The sequence below is a fragment of the Dendrobates tinctorius genome, unplaced genomic scaffold, assembly GCF_039654945.1.
Source record: "Dendrobates tinctorius isolate UK_male_01 unplaced genomic scaffold, ASM3965494v1 ptg000386l, whole genome shotgun sequence".
Taxonomy (NCBI): Eukaryota; Metazoa; Chordata; class Amphibia; order Anura; family Dendrobatidae; genus Dendrobates; species Dendrobates tinctorius.
Window position 1 is genome coordinate 1,426,075 of NW_027362052.1, and position 20,741 is coordinate 1,446,815.

The 20,741-nt window shown below is 52.7% G+C and overlaps 1 protein-coding gene across 2 annotated transcripts in view; it reads left to right on the plus strand.

Annotated features, from left to right (window-relative positions):
• LOC141076075 (uncharacterized HIT-like protein Synpcc7942_1390) overlaps positions 1 to 20,741 on the plus strand; it is a 91,684-nt gene that overhangs the window by 35,131 nt on the left and 35,812 nt on the right. The gene's annotated exons all lie outside the window — the stretch shown is intronic.

Below are 20,741 nucleotides of genomic sequence, written 5' to 3' on the forward strand. Positions count from 1 at the left end.
TCGATCCCCGGACGGCACATATCAGGCTCCGGCTGTAATGACATCTGATATACGCTGCTCGATCCCCGGACGGCACATATCAGGCTCCGGCTGTAATGACATCTGATATATGCTGCTCGATCCCCGGACGGCACATATCAGGCTCCGGTTGTAATGACATCTGATATACGCTGCTCCATCCCCAGACGGCACATATCAGGCACCGGCTGTAATGACATCTGATATACGCTGCTCGATCCCCAGACGGCACATATCAGGCTCCGGCTGTAATGACATCTGATATATGCTGCTCGATCCCCAGACGGCACATATCAGGCTCCGGCTGTAATGACATCTGATATATGCTGCTCGATCCCCGGACGGCACATATCAGGCACCGGCTGTAATGACATCTGATATACGCTGCTCGATCCCCAGACGGCACATATCAGGCTCCGGCTGTAATGACATCTGATATATGCTGCTCGATCCCCAGACGGCACATATCAGGCTCCGGCTGTAATGACATCTGATATACGCTGCTCCATCCCCGGACGGCACATATCAGGCTCCGGCTGTAATGACATCTGATATATGCTGCTCGATCCCCAGACGGCACATATCAGGCTCCGGCTGTAATGACATCTGATATACGCTGCTCGATCCCCAGACGGCACATATCAGGCACCGTCTGTAATGACATCTGATATATGCTGCTCGATCCCCAGACGGCACATATCAGGCTCCGGCTGTAATGACATCTGATATACGCTGCTCGATCCCCAGACGGCACATATCAGGCACCGTCTGTAATGACATCTGATATATGCTGCTCGATCCCCGGACGGCACATATCAGGCACCGTCTGTAATGACATCTGATATACGCTGCTCGATCCCCAGACGGCACATATCAGGCACCGTCTGTAATGACATCTGATATATGCTGCTCGATCCCCAGACGGCACATATCAGGCACCGGCTGTAATGACATCTGATATATGCTGCTCGATCCCCAGACGGCACATATCAGGCACCGGCTGTAATGACATCTGATATATGCTGCTCGATCCCCGGACGGCACATATCAGGCACCGTCTGTAATGACATCTGATATACGCTGCTCGATCCCCAGACGGCACATATCAGGCACCGTCTGTAATGACATCTGATATATGCTGCTCGATCCCCAGACGGCACATATCAGGCACCGGCTGTAATGACATCTGATATATGCTGCTCGATCCCCAGACGGCACATATCAGGCACCGGCTGTAATGACATCTGATATACGCTGCTCGATCCCCGGACGGCACATATCAGGCTCCGGCTGTAATGACATCTGATATACGCTGCTCGATCCCCAGACGGCACATATCAGGCACCGGCTGTAATGACATCTGATATACGCTGCTCGATCCCCAGACGGCACATATCAGGCTTCGGCTGTAATGACATCTGATATATGCTGCTCGATCCCCAGACGTCACATATCAGGCTCCGGCTGTAATGACATCTGATATACGCTGCTCGATCCCCGGACGGCACATATCAGGCTCCGGCTGTAATGACATCTGATATACGCTGCTCGATCCCCAGACGGCACATATCAGGCACCGGCTGTAATGACATCTGATATATGCTGCTCGATCCCCAGACGGCACATATCAGGCTCCGGCTGTAATGACATCTGATATACGCTGCTCGATCCCCAGACGGCACATATCAGGCTCCGGCTGTAATGACATCTGATATACGCTGCTCGATCCCCAGACGGCACATATCAGGCACCGGCTGTAATGACATCTGATATATGCTGCTCGATCCCCAGACGGCACATATCAGGCACCGGCTGTAATGACATCTGATATACGCTGCTCGATCCCCAGATGGCACATATCAGGCTCCGGCTGTAATGACATCTGATATACGCTGCTCGATCCCCGGACGGCACATATCAGGCACCGGCTGTAATGACATCTGATATATGCTGCTCGATCCCCGGACGGCACATATCAGGCTCCGGCTGTAATGACATCTGATATACGCTGCTCGATCCCCAGACGGCACATATCAGGCTCCGGCTGTAATGACATCTGATATACGCTGCTCGATCCCCAGACGGCACATATCAGGCACCGGCTGTAATGACATCTGATATACGCTGCTCGATCCCCAGACGGCACATATCAGGCTCCGGCTGTAATGACATCTGATATACGCTGCTCGATCCCCAGACGGCACATATCAGGCTCCGGCTGTAATGACATCTGATATACGCTGCTCGATCCCCAGACGGCACATATCAGGCACCGGCTGTAATGACATCTGATATACGCTGCTCGATCCCCGGACGGCACATATCAGGCTCCGGCTGTAATGACATCTGATATACGCTGCTCGATCCCCAGACGGCACATATCAGGCTCCGGCTGTAATGACATCTGATATACGCTGCTCGATCCCCAGATGGCACATATCAGGCTCCGGCTGTAATGACATCTGATATACGCTGCTCGATCCCCGGACGGCACATATCAGGCACCGGCTGTAATGACATCTGATATATGCTGCTCGATCCCCAGACGGCACATATCAGGCTCCGGCTGTAATGACATCTGATATACGCTGCTCGATCCCCGGACGGCACATATCAGGCTCCGGCTGTAATGACATCTGATATATGCTGCTCGATCCCCGGACGGCACATATCAGGCACCGGCTGTAATGACATCTGATATATGCTGCTCGATCCCCAGACGGCACATATCAGGCACCGTCTGTAATGACATCTGATATATGCTGCTCGATCCCCAGACGGCACATATCAGGCTCCGGCTGTAATGACATCTGATATACGCTGCTCGATCCCCAGACGGCACATATCAGGCTCCGGCTGTAATGACATCTGATATACGCTGCTCGATCCCCAGACGGCACATATCAGGCTCCGGCTGTAATGACATCTGATATACGCTGCTCGATCCCCGGACGGCACATATCAGGCACCGGCTGTAATGACATCTGATATATGCTGCTCGATCCCCGGACGGCACATATCAGGCTCCGGCTGTAATGACATCTGATATATGCTGCTCGATCCCCGGACGGCACATATCAGGCACTGGCTGTAATGACATCTGATATACGCTGCTCGATCCCCAGATGGCACATATCAGGCTCCGGCTGTAATGACATCTGATATATGCTGCTCGATCCCCGGACGGCACATATCAGGCTCCGGCTGTAATGACATCTGATATACGCTGCTCGATCCCCAGATGGCACATATCAGGCACCGGCTGTAATGACATCTGATATATGCTGCTCGATCCCCGGACGGCACATATCAGGCTCCGGCTGTAATGACATCTGATATATGCTGCTCGATCCCCGGACGGCACATATCAGGCACTGGCTGTAATGACATCTGATATACGCTGCTCGATCCCCAGACGGCACATATCAGGCTCCGGCTGTAATGACATCTGATATATGCTGCTCGATCCCCGGACGGCACATATCAGGCACTGGCTGTAATGACATCTGATATACGCTGCTCGATCCCCAGATGGCACATATCAGGCATCGGCTGTAATGACATCTGATATATGCTGCTCGATCCCCGGACGGCACATATCAGGCTCCGGCTGTAATGACATCTGATATATGCTGCTCGATCCCCGGACGGCACATATCAGGCACTGGCTGTAATGACATCTGATATACGCTGCTCGATCCCCAGACGGCACATATCAGGCACTGGCTGTAATGACATCTGATATACGCTGCTCGATCCCCAGATGGCACATATCAGGCTCCGGCTGTAATGACATCTGATATACTCTGCTCGATCCCCAGATGGCACATATCAGGCTCCGGCTGTAATGACATCTGATATACTCTGCTCGATCCCCAGATGGCACATATCAGGCTCCGGCTGTAATGACATCTGATATACTCTGCTCGATCCCCAGATGGCACATATCTGGCACCGGCTGTAATGACATCCTGATATACTCTGCTCGATCCCCGGACGGCACATATCAGGCACCGGCTGTAATGACATCTGATTTATGCTGCTCGATCCCCGGACGGCACATATCAGGCTCCGGCTGTAATGACATCTGATATACGCTGCTCGATCCCCAGATGGCACATATCAGGCACCGGCTGTAATGACATCTGATATACTCTGCTCGATCCCCGGACGGCACATATCAGGCACCGGCTGTAATGACATCTGATTTATGCTGCTCGATCCCCGGACGGCACATATCAGGCTCCGGCTGTAATGACATCTGATATACGCTGCTCGATCCCCAGACGGCACATATCAGGCACCGGCTGTAATGACATCTGATATACGCTGCTCGATCCCCAGACGGCACATATCAGGCACCGTCTGTAATGACATCTGATATATGCTGCTCGATCCCCAGACGGCACATATCAGGCACCGGCTGTAATGACATCTGATATACGCTGCTCGATCCCCAGACGGCACATATCAGGCTCCGGCTGTAATGACATCTGATATACGCTGCTCGATCCCCAGACGGCACATATCAGGCACCGTCTGTAATGACATCTGATATATGCTGCTCGATCCCCAGACGGCACATATCAGGCACCGGCTGTAATGACATCTGATATATGCTGCTCGATCCCCGGACGGCACATATCAGGCACCGGCTGTAATGACATCTGATATACGCTGCTCGATCCCCAGACGGCACATATCAGGCTCCGGCTGTAATGACATCTGATATACGCTGCTCGATCCCCAGACGGCACATATTAGGCACCGGCTGTAATGACATCTGATATACGCTGCTCGATCCCCAGACGGCACATATCAGGCTTCGGCTGTAATGACATCTGATATATGCTGCTCGATCCCCAGATGGCACATATCAGGCTCCGGCTGTAATGACATCTGATATACGCTGCTCGATCCCCGGACGGCACATATCAGGCACCGTCTGTAATGACATCTGATATATGCTGCTCGATCCCCAGACGTCACATATCAGGCTCCGGCTGTAATGACATCTGATATACGCTGCTCGATCCCCGGACGGCACATATCAGGCTCCGGCTGTAATGACATCTGATATACGCTGCTCGATCCCCGGACGGCACATATCAGGCACCGGCTGTAATGACATCTGATATACGCTGCTCCATCCCCAGACGGCACATATCAGGCACCGGCTGTAATGACATCTGATAGACGCTGCTCGATCCCCGGACGGCACATATCAGGCACCGGCTGTAATGACATCTGATATACGCTGCTCCATCCCCAGACGGCACATATCAGGCTCCGGCTGTAATGACATCTGATATACGCTGCTCGATCCCCGGACGGCACATATCAGGCACCGGCTGTAATGACATCTGATATACGCTGCTCCATCCCCAGACGGCACATATCAGGCTCCGGCTGTAATGACATCTGATATATGCTGCTCGATCCCCGGACGGCACATATCAGGCTCCGGCTGTAATGACATCTGATATACGCTGCTCGATCCCCGGACGGCACATATCAGGCTCCGGCTGTAATGACATCTGATATATGCTGCTCGATCCCCAGACGGCACATATCAGGCACTGGCTGTAATGACATCTGATATACGCTGCTCGATCCCCAGACGGCACATATCAGGCTTCGGCTGTAATGACATCTGATATATGCTGCTCGATCCCCAGATGGCACATATCAGGCACCGGCTGTAATGACATCTGATATATGCTGCTCGATCCCCAGACGGCACATATCAGGCACCGGCTGTAATGACATCTGATATATGCTGCTCGATCCCCGGACGGCACATATCAGGCTCCGGCTGTAATGACATCTGATATACGCTGCTCGATCCCCGGACGGCACATATCAGGCACTGGCTGTAATGACATCTGATATATGCTGCTCGATCCCCAGACGGCACATATCAGGCACCGGCTGTAATGACATCTGATATATGCTGCTCGATCCCCGTACGGCACATATCAGGCTCCGGCTGTAATGACATCTGATATACGCTGCTCGATCCCCGGACGGCACATATCAGGCACTGGCTGTAATGACATCTGATATACGCTGCTCGATCCCCAGACGGCACATATCAGGCACTGGCTGTAATGACATTTGATATACGCTGCTCGATCCCCAGACGGCACATATCAGGCACCGGCTGTAATGACATCTGATATACGCTGCTCGATCCCCGGACGGCACATATCAGGCACTGGCTGTAATGACATTTGATATACGCTGCTCGATCCCCAGACGGCACATATCAGGCACCGGCTGTAATGACATCTGATATACGCTGCTCGATCCCCAGACGGCACATATCAGGCTCCGGCTGTAATGACATTTGATATACGCTGCTCGATCCCCAGACGGCACATATCAGGCTCCGGCTGTAATGACATCTGATATACGCTGCTCGATCCCCGGACGGCACATATCAGGCACTGGCTGTAATGACATCTGATATACGCTGCTCGATCCCCAGACGGCACATATCAGGCACTGGCTGTAATGACATTTGATATACGCTGCTCGATCCCCAGACGGCACATATCAGGCTCCGGCTGTAATGACATCTGATATATGCTGCTCGATCCCCAGACGGCACATATCAGGCACCGGCTGTAATGACATCTGATATATGCTGCTCGATCCCCGGACGGCACATATCAGGCTCCGGCTGTAATGACATCTGATATACGCTGCTCCATCCCCAGACGGCACATATCAGGCTCCGGCTGTAATGACATCTGATATACGCTGCTCGATCCCCGGACGGCATATATCAGGCTCCGGCTGTAATGACATCTGATATACGCTGCTCGATCCCCAGACGGCACATATCAGGCTCCGGCTGTAATGACATCTGATATACGCTGCTCGATCCCCGGACGGCATATATCAGGCTCCGGCTGTAATGACATCTGATATACGCTGCTCGATCCCCAGACGGCACATATCAGGCTCCGGCTGTAATGACATCTGATATACGCTGCTCGATCCCCGGACGGCACATATCAGGCACCGGCTGTAATGACATCTGATATACGCTGCTCGATCCCCAGACGGCACATATCAGGCTCCGGCTGTAATGACATCTGATATACGCTGCTCGATCCCCAGACGGCACATATCAGCCTCCGGCTGTAATGACATCTGATATATGCTGCTCGATCCCCGGACGGCATATATCAGGCTCCGGCTGTAATGACATCTGATATACGCTGCTCGATCCCCGGACGGCACATATCAGGCTCCGGCTGTAATGACATCTGATATACGCTGCTCGATCCCCAGACGGCACATATCAGGCTCCGGCTGTAATGACATCTGATATATGCTGCTCGATCCCCAGACGGCACATATCAGGCACCGGCTGTAATGACATCTGATGTACGCTGCTCGATCCCCAGACGGCACATATCAGGCTCCGGCTGTAATGACATTTGATATACGCTGCTCGATCCCCAGACGGCACATATCAGGCACCGGCTGTAATGACATTTGATATACGCTGCTCGATCCCCAGACGGCACATATCAGGCTCCGGCTGTAATGACATCTGATATACGCTGCTCGATCCCCGGACGGCACATATCAGGCACTGGCTGTAATGACATCTGATATACGCTGCTCGATCCCCAGACGGCACATATCAGGCACTGGCTGTAATGACATTTGATATACGCTGCTCGATCCCCAGACGGCACATATCAGGCTCCGGCTGTAATGACATCTGATATATGCTGCTCGATCCCCAGACGGCACATATCAGGCACCGGCTGTAATGACATCTGATATATGCTGCTCGATCCCCGGACGGCACATATCAGGCTCCGGCTGTAATGACATCTGATATACGCTGCTCCATCCCCAGACGGCACATATCAGGCTCCGGCTGTAATGACATCTGATATACGCTGCTCGATCCCCGGACGGCATATATCAGGCTCCGGCTGTAATGACATCTGATATACGCTGCTCGATCCCCAGACGGCACATATCAGGCTCCGGCTGTAATGACATCTGATATACGCTGCTCGATCCCCGGACGGCATATATCAGGCTCCGGCTGTAATGACATCTGATATACGCTGCTCGATCCCCAGACGGCACATATCAGGCTCCGGCTGTAATGACATCTGATATACGCTGCTCGATCCCCGGACGGCACATATCAGGCACCGGCTGTAATGACATCTGATATACGCTGCTCGATCCCCAGACGGCACATATCAGGCTCCGGCTGTAATGACATCTGATATACGCTGCTCGATCCCCAGACGGCACATATCAGCCTCCGGCTGTAATGACATCTGATATATGCTGCTCGATCCCCGGACGGCATATATCAGGCTCCGGCTGTAATGACATCTGATATACGCTGCTCGATCCCCAGACGGCACATATCAGGCTCCGGCTGTAATGACATCTGATATACGCTGCTCGATCCCCAGACGGCACATATCAGCCTCCGGCTGTAATGACATCTGATATATGCTGCTCGATCCCCGGACGGCACATATCAGGCTCCGGCTGTAATGACATCTGATATACGCTGCTCGATCCCCAGACGGCACATATCAGGCTCCGGCTGTAATGACATCTGATATATGCTGCTCGATCCCCAGACGGCACATATCAGGCACCGGCTGTAATGACATCTGATGTACGCTGCTCGATCCCCAGACGGCACATATCAGGCTCCGGCTGTAATGACATCTGATATATGCTGCTCGATCCCCAGACGGCACATATCAGGCACCGGCTGTAATGACATCTGATATATGCTGCTCGATCCCCGGACGGCACATATCAGGCTCCGGCTGTAATGACATCTGATATACGCTGCTCGATCCCCGGACGGCATATATCAGGCTCCGGCTGTAATGACATCTGATATACGCTGCTCGATCCCCAGACGACACATATCAGGCACCGGCTGTAATGACATCTGATATACTCTGCTCGATCCCCAGACGGCACATATCAGGCTCCGGCTGTAATGACATCTGATATACGCTGCTCGATCCCCAGACGGCACATATCAGGCTCCGGCTGTAATGACATCTGATATATGCTGCTCGATCCCCAGACGGCACATATCAGGCACCGGCTGTAATGACATCTGATATACGCTGCTCGATCCCCAGACGGCACATATCAGGCTCCGGCTGTAATGACATCTGATATATGCTGCTCGATCCCCAGACGGCACATATCAGGCTCCGGCTGTAATGACATCTGATATACGCTGCTCGATCCCCAGACGGCACATATCAGGCTCCGGCTGTAATGACATCTGATATACGCTTCTCGATCCCCAGACGGTACATATCAGGCTCCGGCTGTAATGACATCTGATATACGCTTCTCGATCCCCAGAAGGTACATATCAGGCTCCGGCTGTAATGACATCTGATATACGCTTCTCGATCCCCAGAAGGTACATATCAGGCACCGTCTGTAATGACATCTGATATACTCTGCTCGATCCCCAGACGGCACATATCAGGCTCCAGCTGTAATGACATCTGATATATGCTGCTCGATCCCCAGACGGCACATATCAGGCACCGGCTGTAATGACATCTGATATACACTGCTCGATCCCCAGACGGCACATATCAGGCTCCGGCTGTAATGACATCTGATATACGCTGCTCGATCCCCAGACGGCACATATCAGGCACCGGCTGTAATGACATCTGATATACGCTGCTCGATCCCCAGACGGCACATATCAGGCACCGGCTGTAATGACATCTGATATACGCTGCTCGATCCCCAGACGGCACATATCAGGCACCGGCTGTAATGACATCTGATATACGCTGCTCGATCCCCAGACGGCACATATCAGGCACCGTCTGTAATGACATCTGATATATTCTGCTCGATCCCCGGACGGCACATATCAGGCACCGGCTGTAATGACATCTGATATACGCTGCTCGATCCCCAGACGGCACATATCAGGCACCGGCTGTAATGACATCTGATATACGCTTCTCGATCCCCAGACGATACATATCAGGCTCCGGCTGTAATGACATCTGATATACGCTTCTCGATCCCCAGAAGGTACATATCAGGCTCCGGCTGTAATGACATCTGATATACGCTTCTCGATCCCCAGAAGGTACATATCAGGCACCGTCTGTAATGACATCTGATATATTCTGCTCGATCCCCGGACGGCACATATCAGGCACCTGCTGTAATGACATCTGATATACGCTGCTCGATCCCCAGACGGCACATATCAGGCACCGTCTGTAATGACATCTGATATATGCTGCTCGATCCCCGGACGGCACATATCAGGCACCGGCTGTAATGACATCTGATATACGCTTCTCGATCCCCAGACGGTACATATCAGGCTCCGGCTGTAATGACATCTGATATACGCTTCTCGATCCCCAGACGGTACATATCAGGCTCCGGCTGTAATGACATCTGATATACGCTGCTCCATCCCCGGACGGCACATATCAGGCACCTGCTGTAATGACTTCTGATATACGCTGCTCGATCCCCAGACGGCACATATCAGGCTCCGGCTGTAATGACATCTGATATATGCTGCTCGATCCCCAGACGGCACATATCAGGCACCTGCTGTAATGACATCTGATATACGCTGCTCGATCCCCAGACGGCACATATCAGGCACCGGCTGTAATGACATCTGATATACGCTGCTCCATCCCCGGACGGCACATATCAGGCACCTGCTGTAATGACTTCTGATATACGCTGCTCGATCCCCAGACGGCACATATCAGGCTCCGGCTGTAATGACATCTGATATACGCTGCTCGATCCCCAGACGGCACATATCAGGCACCGGCTGTAATGACATCTGATATACGCTGCTCCATCCCCGGACGGCACATATCAGGCACCTGCTGTAATGACTTCTGATATACGCTGCTCGATCCCCAGACGGCACATATCAGGCTCCGGCTGTAATGACATCTGATATACGCTGCTCGATCCCCAGACGGCACATATCAGGCACCGGCTGTAATGACATCTGATATACGCTGCTCCATCCCCGGACGGCACATATCAGGCACCTGCTGTAATGACTTCTGATATACGCTGCTCGATCCCCAGACGGCACATATCAGGCACCTGCTGTAATGACATCTGATATACGCTGCTCGATCCCCAGACGGCACATATCAGGCACCGGCTGTAATGACATCTGATATACGCTGCTCCATCCCCGGACGGCACATATCAGGCACCTGCTGTAATGACTTCTGATATACGCTGCTCGATCCCCAGACGGCACATATCAGGCTCCGGCTGTAATGACATCTGATATACGCTTCTCGATCCCCAGACGGCACATATCAGGCACCTGCTGTAATGACATCTGATATACGCTGCTCCATCCCCGGACGGCACATATCAGGCACCGGCTGTAATGACATCTGATATATGCTGCTCGATCCCCAGACGGCACATATCAGGCACCGGCTGTAATGACTTCTGATATACGCTGCTCGATCCCCAGACGGCACATATCAGGCTCCGGCTGTAATGACATCTGATATACGCTTCTCGATCCCCAGACGGCACATATCAGGCTCCGGCTGTAATGACATCTGATAGACGCTGCTCGATCCCCAGACGGCACATATCAGGCTCCGGCTGTAATGACATCTGATATATGCTGCTCGATCCCCAGACGGCACATATCAGGCACCGGCTGTAATGACATCTGATATACGCTGCTCGATCCCCAGACGGCACATATCAGGCACCGGCTGTAATGACATCTGATATATGCTGCTCGATCCCCAGACGGCACATATCAGGCACCGGCTGTAATGACTTCTGATATACGCTGCTCGATCCCCAGACGGCACATATCAGGCACCGGCTGTAATGACATCTGATATACGCTGCTCGATCCCCAGACGGCACATATCAGGCACCTGCTGTAATGACATCTGATATACGCTGCTCGATCCCCAGACGGCACATATCAGGCACCGGCTGTAATGACATCTGATATATGCTACTCGATCCCCAGACGGCACATATCAGGCACCTGCTGTAATGACATCTGATATACGCTGCTCGATCCCCAGACGGCACATATCAGGCACCGTGTGTAATGACATCTGATATATGCTGCTCGATCCCCGGACGGCACATATCAGGCACCGGCTGTAATGACATCTGATATACGCTTCTCGATCCCCAGACGGCACATATCAGGCACCTGCTGTAATGACATCTGATATACGCTGCTCGATCCCCAGACGGCACATATCAGGCACCGTCTGTAATGACATCTGATATATGCTGCTCGATCCCCGGACGGCACATATCAGGCACCGGCTGTAATGACATCTGATATATGCTGCTCGATCCCCGGACGGTACATATCAGGCACCGGCTGTAATGACATCTGATATATGCTTCTCGATCCCCAGACGGCACATATCAGGCACCTGCTGTAATGACATCTGATATACGCTGCTCGATCCCCAGACGGCACATATCAGGCACCGGCTGTAATGACATCTGATATACGCTTCTCGATCCCCAGACGGCACATATCAGGCACCTGCTGTAATGACATCTGATATACGCTGCTCGATCCCCAGACGGCACATATCAGGCACCGTCTGTAATGACATCTGATATACGCTTCTCGATCCCCAGACGGCACATATCAGGCACCTGCTGTAATGACATCTAATATACGCTTCTCGACCCCCAGACGGCACATATCAGGCACCTGCTGTAATGACATCTGATATATGCTGCTCGATCCCCGGACGGTACATATCAGGCACCGGCTGTAATGACATCTGATATACGCTTCTCGATCCCCAGACGGCACATATCAGGCACCGGCTGTAATGACATCTGATATACGCTTCTCGATCCCCAGACGGCACATATCAGGCACCTGCTGTAATGACATCTGATATACGCTGCTCGATCCCCAGACGGCACATATCAGGCACCGTCTGTAATGACATCTGATATATGCTGCTCGATCCCCGGACGGCACATATCAGGCACCGTCTGTAATGACATCTGATATATGCTGCTCGATCCCCGGACGGCACATATCAGGCACCGGCTGTAATGACATCTGATATACGCTTCTCGATCCCCGGACGGCACATATCAGGCACCGGCTGTAATGACATCTGATATACGCTGCTCCATCCCCGGACGGCACATATCAGGCACCGGCTGTAATGACATCTGATATATGCTGCTCGATCCCCAGACGGCACATATCAGGCACCGGCTGTAATGACATCTGATATACGCTGCTCGATCCCCAGACGGCACATATCAGGCACCGGCTGTAATGACATCTGATATACGCTGCTCGATCCCCAGACGGCACATATCAGGCACCGGCTGTAATGACATCTGATATATGCTGCTCCATCCCCGGACGGCACATATCAGGCACCGGCTGTAATGACATCTGATATACGCTGCTCGATCCCCAGACGGCACATATCAGGCACCGGCTGTAATGACATCTGATATACGCTGCTCGATCCCCGGACGGCACATATCAGGCACCGGCTGTAATGACATCTGATATATGCTGCTCGATCCCCGGACGGCACATATCAGGCACCTGCTGTAATGACATCTGATAGACGCTGCTCGATCCCCAGACGGCACATATCAGGCACCGGCTGTAATGACATCTGATATACGCTGCTCGATCCCCGGACGGCACATATCAGGCACCGGCTGTAATGACATCTGATATATGCTGCTCGATCCCCAGACGGCACATATCAGGCACCGGCTGTAATGACATCTGATATACGCTGCTCGATCCCCAGACGGCACATATCAGGCACCGTCTGTAATGACATCTGATATACGCTGCTCGATCCCCAGACGGCACATATCAGGCACTGGCTGTAATGACATCTGATATATGCTGCTCGATCCCCGGACGGCACATATCAGGCACCGGCTGTAATGACATCTGATATACGCTGCTCGATCCCCAGACGGCACATATCAGGCACCGGCTGTAATGACATCTGATATACGCTGCTCGATCCCCAGACGGCACATATCAGGCACTGGCTGTAATGACATCTGATATACGCTGCTCGATCCCCAGACGGCACATATCAGGCTCCGGCTGTAATGACATCTGATATATGCTGCTCGATCCCCAGACGGCACATATCAGGCTCCGGCTGTAATGACATCTGATATACGCTGCTCGATCCCCAGACGGCACATATCAGGCACCGGCTGTAATGACATCTGATATATGCTGCTCGATCCCCAGACGGCACATATCAGGCACCGGCTGTAATGACATCTGATATACGCTGCTCGATCCCCAGACGGCACATATCAGGCTCCGGCTGTAATGACATCTGATATATTCTGCTCGATCCCCAGACGGCACATATCAGGCTCCGGCTGTAATGACATCTGATATATGCTGCTCGATCCCCAGACGGCACATATCAGGCTCCGGCTGTAATGACATCTGATATACGCTGCTCGATCCCCAGACGGCACATATCAGGCACCGGCTGTAATGACATCTGATATATGCTGCTCGATCCCCAGACGGCACATATCAGGCACCGGCTGTAATGACATCTGATATACGCTGCTCGATCCCCAGACGGCACATATCAGGCACCGGCTGTAATGACATCTGATATATGCTGCTCGATCCCCAGACGGCACATATCAGGCTCCGGCTGTAATGACATCTGATATACGCTGCTCGATCCCCGGACGGCACATATCAGGCACCGGCTGTAATGACATCTGATATACGCTGCTCGATCCCCAGACGGCACATATCAGGCTCCGGCTGTAATGACATCTGATAGACGCTGCTCGATCCCCAGACGGCACATATCAGGCTCCGGCTGTAATGACATCTGATATATGCTGCTCGATCCCCAGACGGCACATATCAGGCACCGGCTGTAATGACTTCTGATATACGCAGCTCGATCCCCAGACGGCACATATCAGGCACCGGCTGTAATGACATCTGATATACGCTGCTCGATCCCCAGACGGCACATATCAGGCACCGGCTGTAATGACATCTGATATACGCTGCTCGATCCCCAGACGGCACATATCAGGCACTGGCTGTAATGACATCTGATATACGCTGCTCGATCCCCAGACGGCACATATCAGGCTCCGGCTGTAATGACATCTGATATACGCTGCTCGATCCCCAGACGGCACATATCAGGCTCCGGCTGTAATGACATCTGATATATGCTGCTCGATCCCCAGACGGCACATATCAGGCACCGGCTGTAATGACATCTGATATATGCTGCTCGATCCCCAGACGGCACATATCAGGCACCGGCTGTAATGACATCTGATATACTCTGCTCGATCCCCGGACGGCACATATCAGGCTCCGGCTGTAATGACATCTGATATATGCTGCTCGATCCCCAGACGGCACATATCAGGCACCGGCTGTAATGACATCTGATATATGCTGCTCGATCCCCAGACGGCACATATCAGGCACCGGCTGTAATGACATCTGATATACGCTGCTCGATCCCCAGACGGCACATATCAGGCACCGGCTGTAATGACATCTGATATATGCTGCTCGATCCCCAGACGGCACATATCAGGCACCGGCTGTAATGACATCTGATATATGCTGCTCGATCCCCAGACGGCACATATCAGGCTCCGGCTGTAATGACATCTGATATATGCTGCTCGATCCCCAGACGGCACATATCAGGCACCGGCTGTAATGACATCTGATATATGCTGCTCGATCCCCAGACGGCACATATCAGGCACCGGCTGTAATGACATCTGATATACGCTGCTCGATCCCCAGACGGCACATATCAGGCACCGGCTGTAATGACATCTGATATATGCTGCTCGATCCCCAGACGGCACATATCAGGCACCGGCTGTAATGACATCTGATATATGCTGCTCGATCCCCAGACGGCACATATCAGGCACCGGCTGTAATGACATCTGATATATGCTGCTCGATCCCCAGACGGCACATATCAGGCACCGGCTGTAATGACATCTGATATACCCTGCTCGATCCCCGGACGGCACATATCAGGCACCGGCTGTAATGACATCTGATATACGCTGCTCGATCCCCAGACGGCACATATCAGGCACCGGCTGTAATGACATCTGATATACGCTGCTCGATCCCCAGACGGCACATATCAGGCACCGGCTGTAATGACATCTGATATACGCTGCTCGATCCCCAGACGGCACATATCAGGCACCGGCTGTAATGACATCTGATATACGCTTCTCGATCCCCAGACGGCACATATCAGGCACTGGCTGTAATGACATCTGATATATGCTGCTCGATCCCCAGACAGCACATATCAGGCACCGTCTGTAATGACATCTGATATATGCTGCTCGATCCCCAGACGGCACATATCAGGCTCCGGCTGTAATGACATCTGATATACGCTTCTCGATCCCCGGACGGCACATATCAGGCACCGGCTGTAATGACATCTGATATACGCTGCTCCATCCCCGGACGGCACATATCAGGCACCGTCTGTAATGACATCTGATATACTCTGCTCGATCCCCAGATGGCACATATCAGGCTCCGGCTGTAATGACATCTGATATATGCTGCTCCATCCCCAGACGGCACATATCAGGCTCCGGCTGTAATGACATCTGATATATGCTGCTCGATCCCCGGACGGCACATATCAGGCTCCGGCTGTAATGACATCTGATATACGCTTCTCGATCCCCAGACGGCACACATCAGGCACCGGCTGTAATGACATCTGATATATGCTGCTCGATCCCCGGACGGCACATATCAGGCTCCGGCTGTAATGACATCTGATATATGCTGCTCCATCCCCAGATGGCACATATCAGGCTCCGGCTGTAATGACATCTGATATATGCTGCTCCATCCCCAGACGGCACATATCAGGCTCCGGCTGTAATGACATCTGATATATGCTGCTCGATCCCCGGACGGCACATATCAGGCTCCGGCTGTAATGACATCTGATATACGCTTCTCGATCCCCAGACGGCACACATCAGGCACCGGCTGTAATGACATCTGATATATGCTGCTCGATCCCCGGACGGCACATATCAGGCTCCGGCTGTAATGACATCTGATATATGCTGCTCCATCCCCAGACGGCACATATCAGGCTCCGGCTGTAATGACATCTGATATATGCTGCTCCATCCCCGGACGGCACATATCATGCTCCGGCTGTAATGACATCTGATATATGCTTCTCGATCCCCAGACGGCACACATCAGGCACCGGCTGTAATGACATCTGATATATGCTGCTCCATCCCCAGACGGCACATATCAGGCTCCGGCTGTAATGACATCTGATATACGCTGCTCGATCCCCAGACGGCACACATCAGGCACCGGCTGTAATGACATCTGATATATGCTGCTCCATCCCCAGACGGCACATATCAGGCTCCGGCTGTAATGACATCTGATATACGCTGCTCGATCCCCAGACGGCACATATCAGGCTCCGGCTGTAATGACATCTGATATATGCTGCTCCATCCCCAGACGGCACATATCAGGCTCCGGCTGTAATGACATCTGATATATGCTTCTCGATCCCCAGACGGCACACATCAGGCACCGGCTGTAATGACATCTGATATATGCTGCTCGATCCCCAGACGGCACATATCAGGCACCGGCTGTAATGACATCTGATATATGCTGCTCGATCCCCGGACGGCACATATCAGGCTCCGGCTGTAATGACATCTGATATACGCTTCTCGATCCCCGGACGGCACATATCAGGCACCGGCTGTAATGACATCTGATATATGCTGCTCGATCCCCGGACGGCACATATCAGGCACCGGCTGTAATGACATCTGATATACGCTGCTCGATCCCCAGACGGCACATATCAGGCACCTGCTGTAATGACATCTGATATACGCTGCTCTATCCCCAGACGGCACATATCAGGCTCCGGCTGTAATGACATCTGATATACGCTGCTCAATCCCCAGACGGCACATATCAGGCACCTGCTGTAATGACATCTGATATACGCTGCTCCAACCCCAGACGGCACATATCAGGCACCGGCTGTAATGACATCTGATATATGCTGCTCGATCCCCAGACGGCACATATCAGGCACCGGCTGTAATGACATCTGATATACGCTGCTCCATCCCCGGACGGCACATGTCAGGCACCGGCTGTAATGACATCTGATATACGCTGCTCCATCCCCGGACGGCACATGTCAGGCACCGGCTGTAATGACATCTGATATACGCTGCTCGATCCCCAGACGGCACATATCAGGCTCCGGCTGTAATGACATCTGATATACGCTGCTCGATCCCCGGACGGCACATATCAGGCACCGGCTGTAATGACATCTGATATATGCTGCTCGATCCCCGGACGGCACATATCAGGCACCGGCTGTAATGACATCTGATATACTCTGCTCCATCCCCGGACGGCACATGTCAGGCACCGGCTGTAATGACATCTGATATACGCTGCTCCATCCCCGGACGGCACATGTCAGGCACCGGCTGTAATGACATCTGATATACGCTGCTCGATCCCCGGACGGCACATATCAGGCACCGGCTGTAATGACATCTGATATACTCTGCTCCATCCCCGGACGGCACATATCAGGCACCGGCTGTAATGACATCTGATATATGCTGCTCGATCCCCGGACGGCACATATCAGGCTCCGGCTGTAATGACATCTGATATACTCTGCTCCATCCCCGGACGGCACATATCAGGCACCGGCTGTAATGACATCTGATATATGCTGCTCGATCCCCGGACGGCACATATCAGGCACCGGCTGTAATGACATCTGATATATGCTGCTCGATCCCCAGACGGCACATATCAGGCTCCGGCTGTAATGACATCTGATATACTCTGCTCGATCCCCAGACGGCACATATCAGGCACCGGCTGTAATGACATCTGATATACTCTGCTCCATCCCCGGACGGCACATATCAGGCACCGGCTGTAATGACATCTGATATATGCTGCTCGATCCCCGGACGGCACATATCAGGCTCCGGCTGTAATGACATCTGATATACTCTGCTCCATCCCCGGACGGCACATATCAGGCACCGGCTGTAATGACATCTGATATATGCTGCTCGATCCCCGGACGGCACATATCAGGCACCGGCTGTAATGACATCTGATATACTCTGCTCCATCCCCGGACGGCACATATCAGGCACCGGCTGTAATGACATCTGATATACGCTGCTCGATCCCCGGACGGCACATATCAGGCTCCGGCTGTAATGACATCTGATATACTCTGCTCCATCCCCGGACGGCACATATCAGGCACCGGCTGTAATGACATCTGATATATGCTGCTCGATCCCCGGACGGCACATATCAGGCTCCGGCTGTAATGACATCTGATATACTCTGCTCCATCCCCGGACGGCACATATCAGGCACCGGCTGTAATGACATCTGATATACGCTGCTCGATCCCCGGACGGCACATATCAGGCACCGGCTGTAATGACATCTGATATACGCTGCTCGATCCTTGGACGGCACATATCAGGCACCGGCTGTAATGACATCTGATATACGCTGCTCGATCCCCGGACGGCACATATCAGGCACCGGCTGTAATGACATCTGATATACGCTGCTCGATCCCCAGACGGCACATATCAGGCTCCGGCTGTAATGACATCTGATATACGCTGCTCGATCCCCGGACGGCACATATCAGGCACCGGCTGTAATGACATCTGATATACGCTGCTCGATCCCCAGACGGCACATATCAGGCTCCGGCTGTAATGACATCTGATATATGCTGCTCGATCCCCAGACGGCACATATCAGGCTCCGGCTGTAATGACATCTGATATACGCTGCTCCATCCCCGGACGGCACATGTCAGGCACCGGCTGTAATGACATCTGATATATGCTGCTCGATCCCCGGACGGCACATATCAGGCACCGGCTGTAATGACATCTGATATACGCTGCTCGATCCCCGGACGGCACATATCAGGCACCGGCTGTAATGACATCTGATATACGCTGCTCGATCCCCAGACGGCACATATCAGGCTCCGGCTGTAATGACATCTGATATACGCTGCTCGATCCCCAGACGGCACATATCAGGCTCCGGCTGTAATGACATCTGATATACGCTGCTCGATCCCCAGACGGCACATATCAGGCTCCGGCTGTAATGACATCTGATATACGCTGCTCGATCCCCAGACGGCACATATCAGGCTCCGGCTGTAATGACATCTGATATACGCTGCTCGATCCCCGGACGGCACATATCAGGCACCGGCTGTAATGACATCTGATATACGCTGCTCGATCCCCAGACGGCACATATCAGGCTCCGGCTGTAATGACATCTGATATACGCTGCTCGATCCCCAGACGGCACATATCAGGCTCCGGCTGTAATGACATCTGATATATGCTGCTCGATCCCCAGACGGCACATATCAGGCTCCGGCTGTAATGACATCTGATATACGCTGCTCGATCCCCGGACGGCACATATCAGGCACCGGCTGTAATGACATCTGATATATGCTGCTCGATCCCCAGACGGCACATATCATGCACCGGCT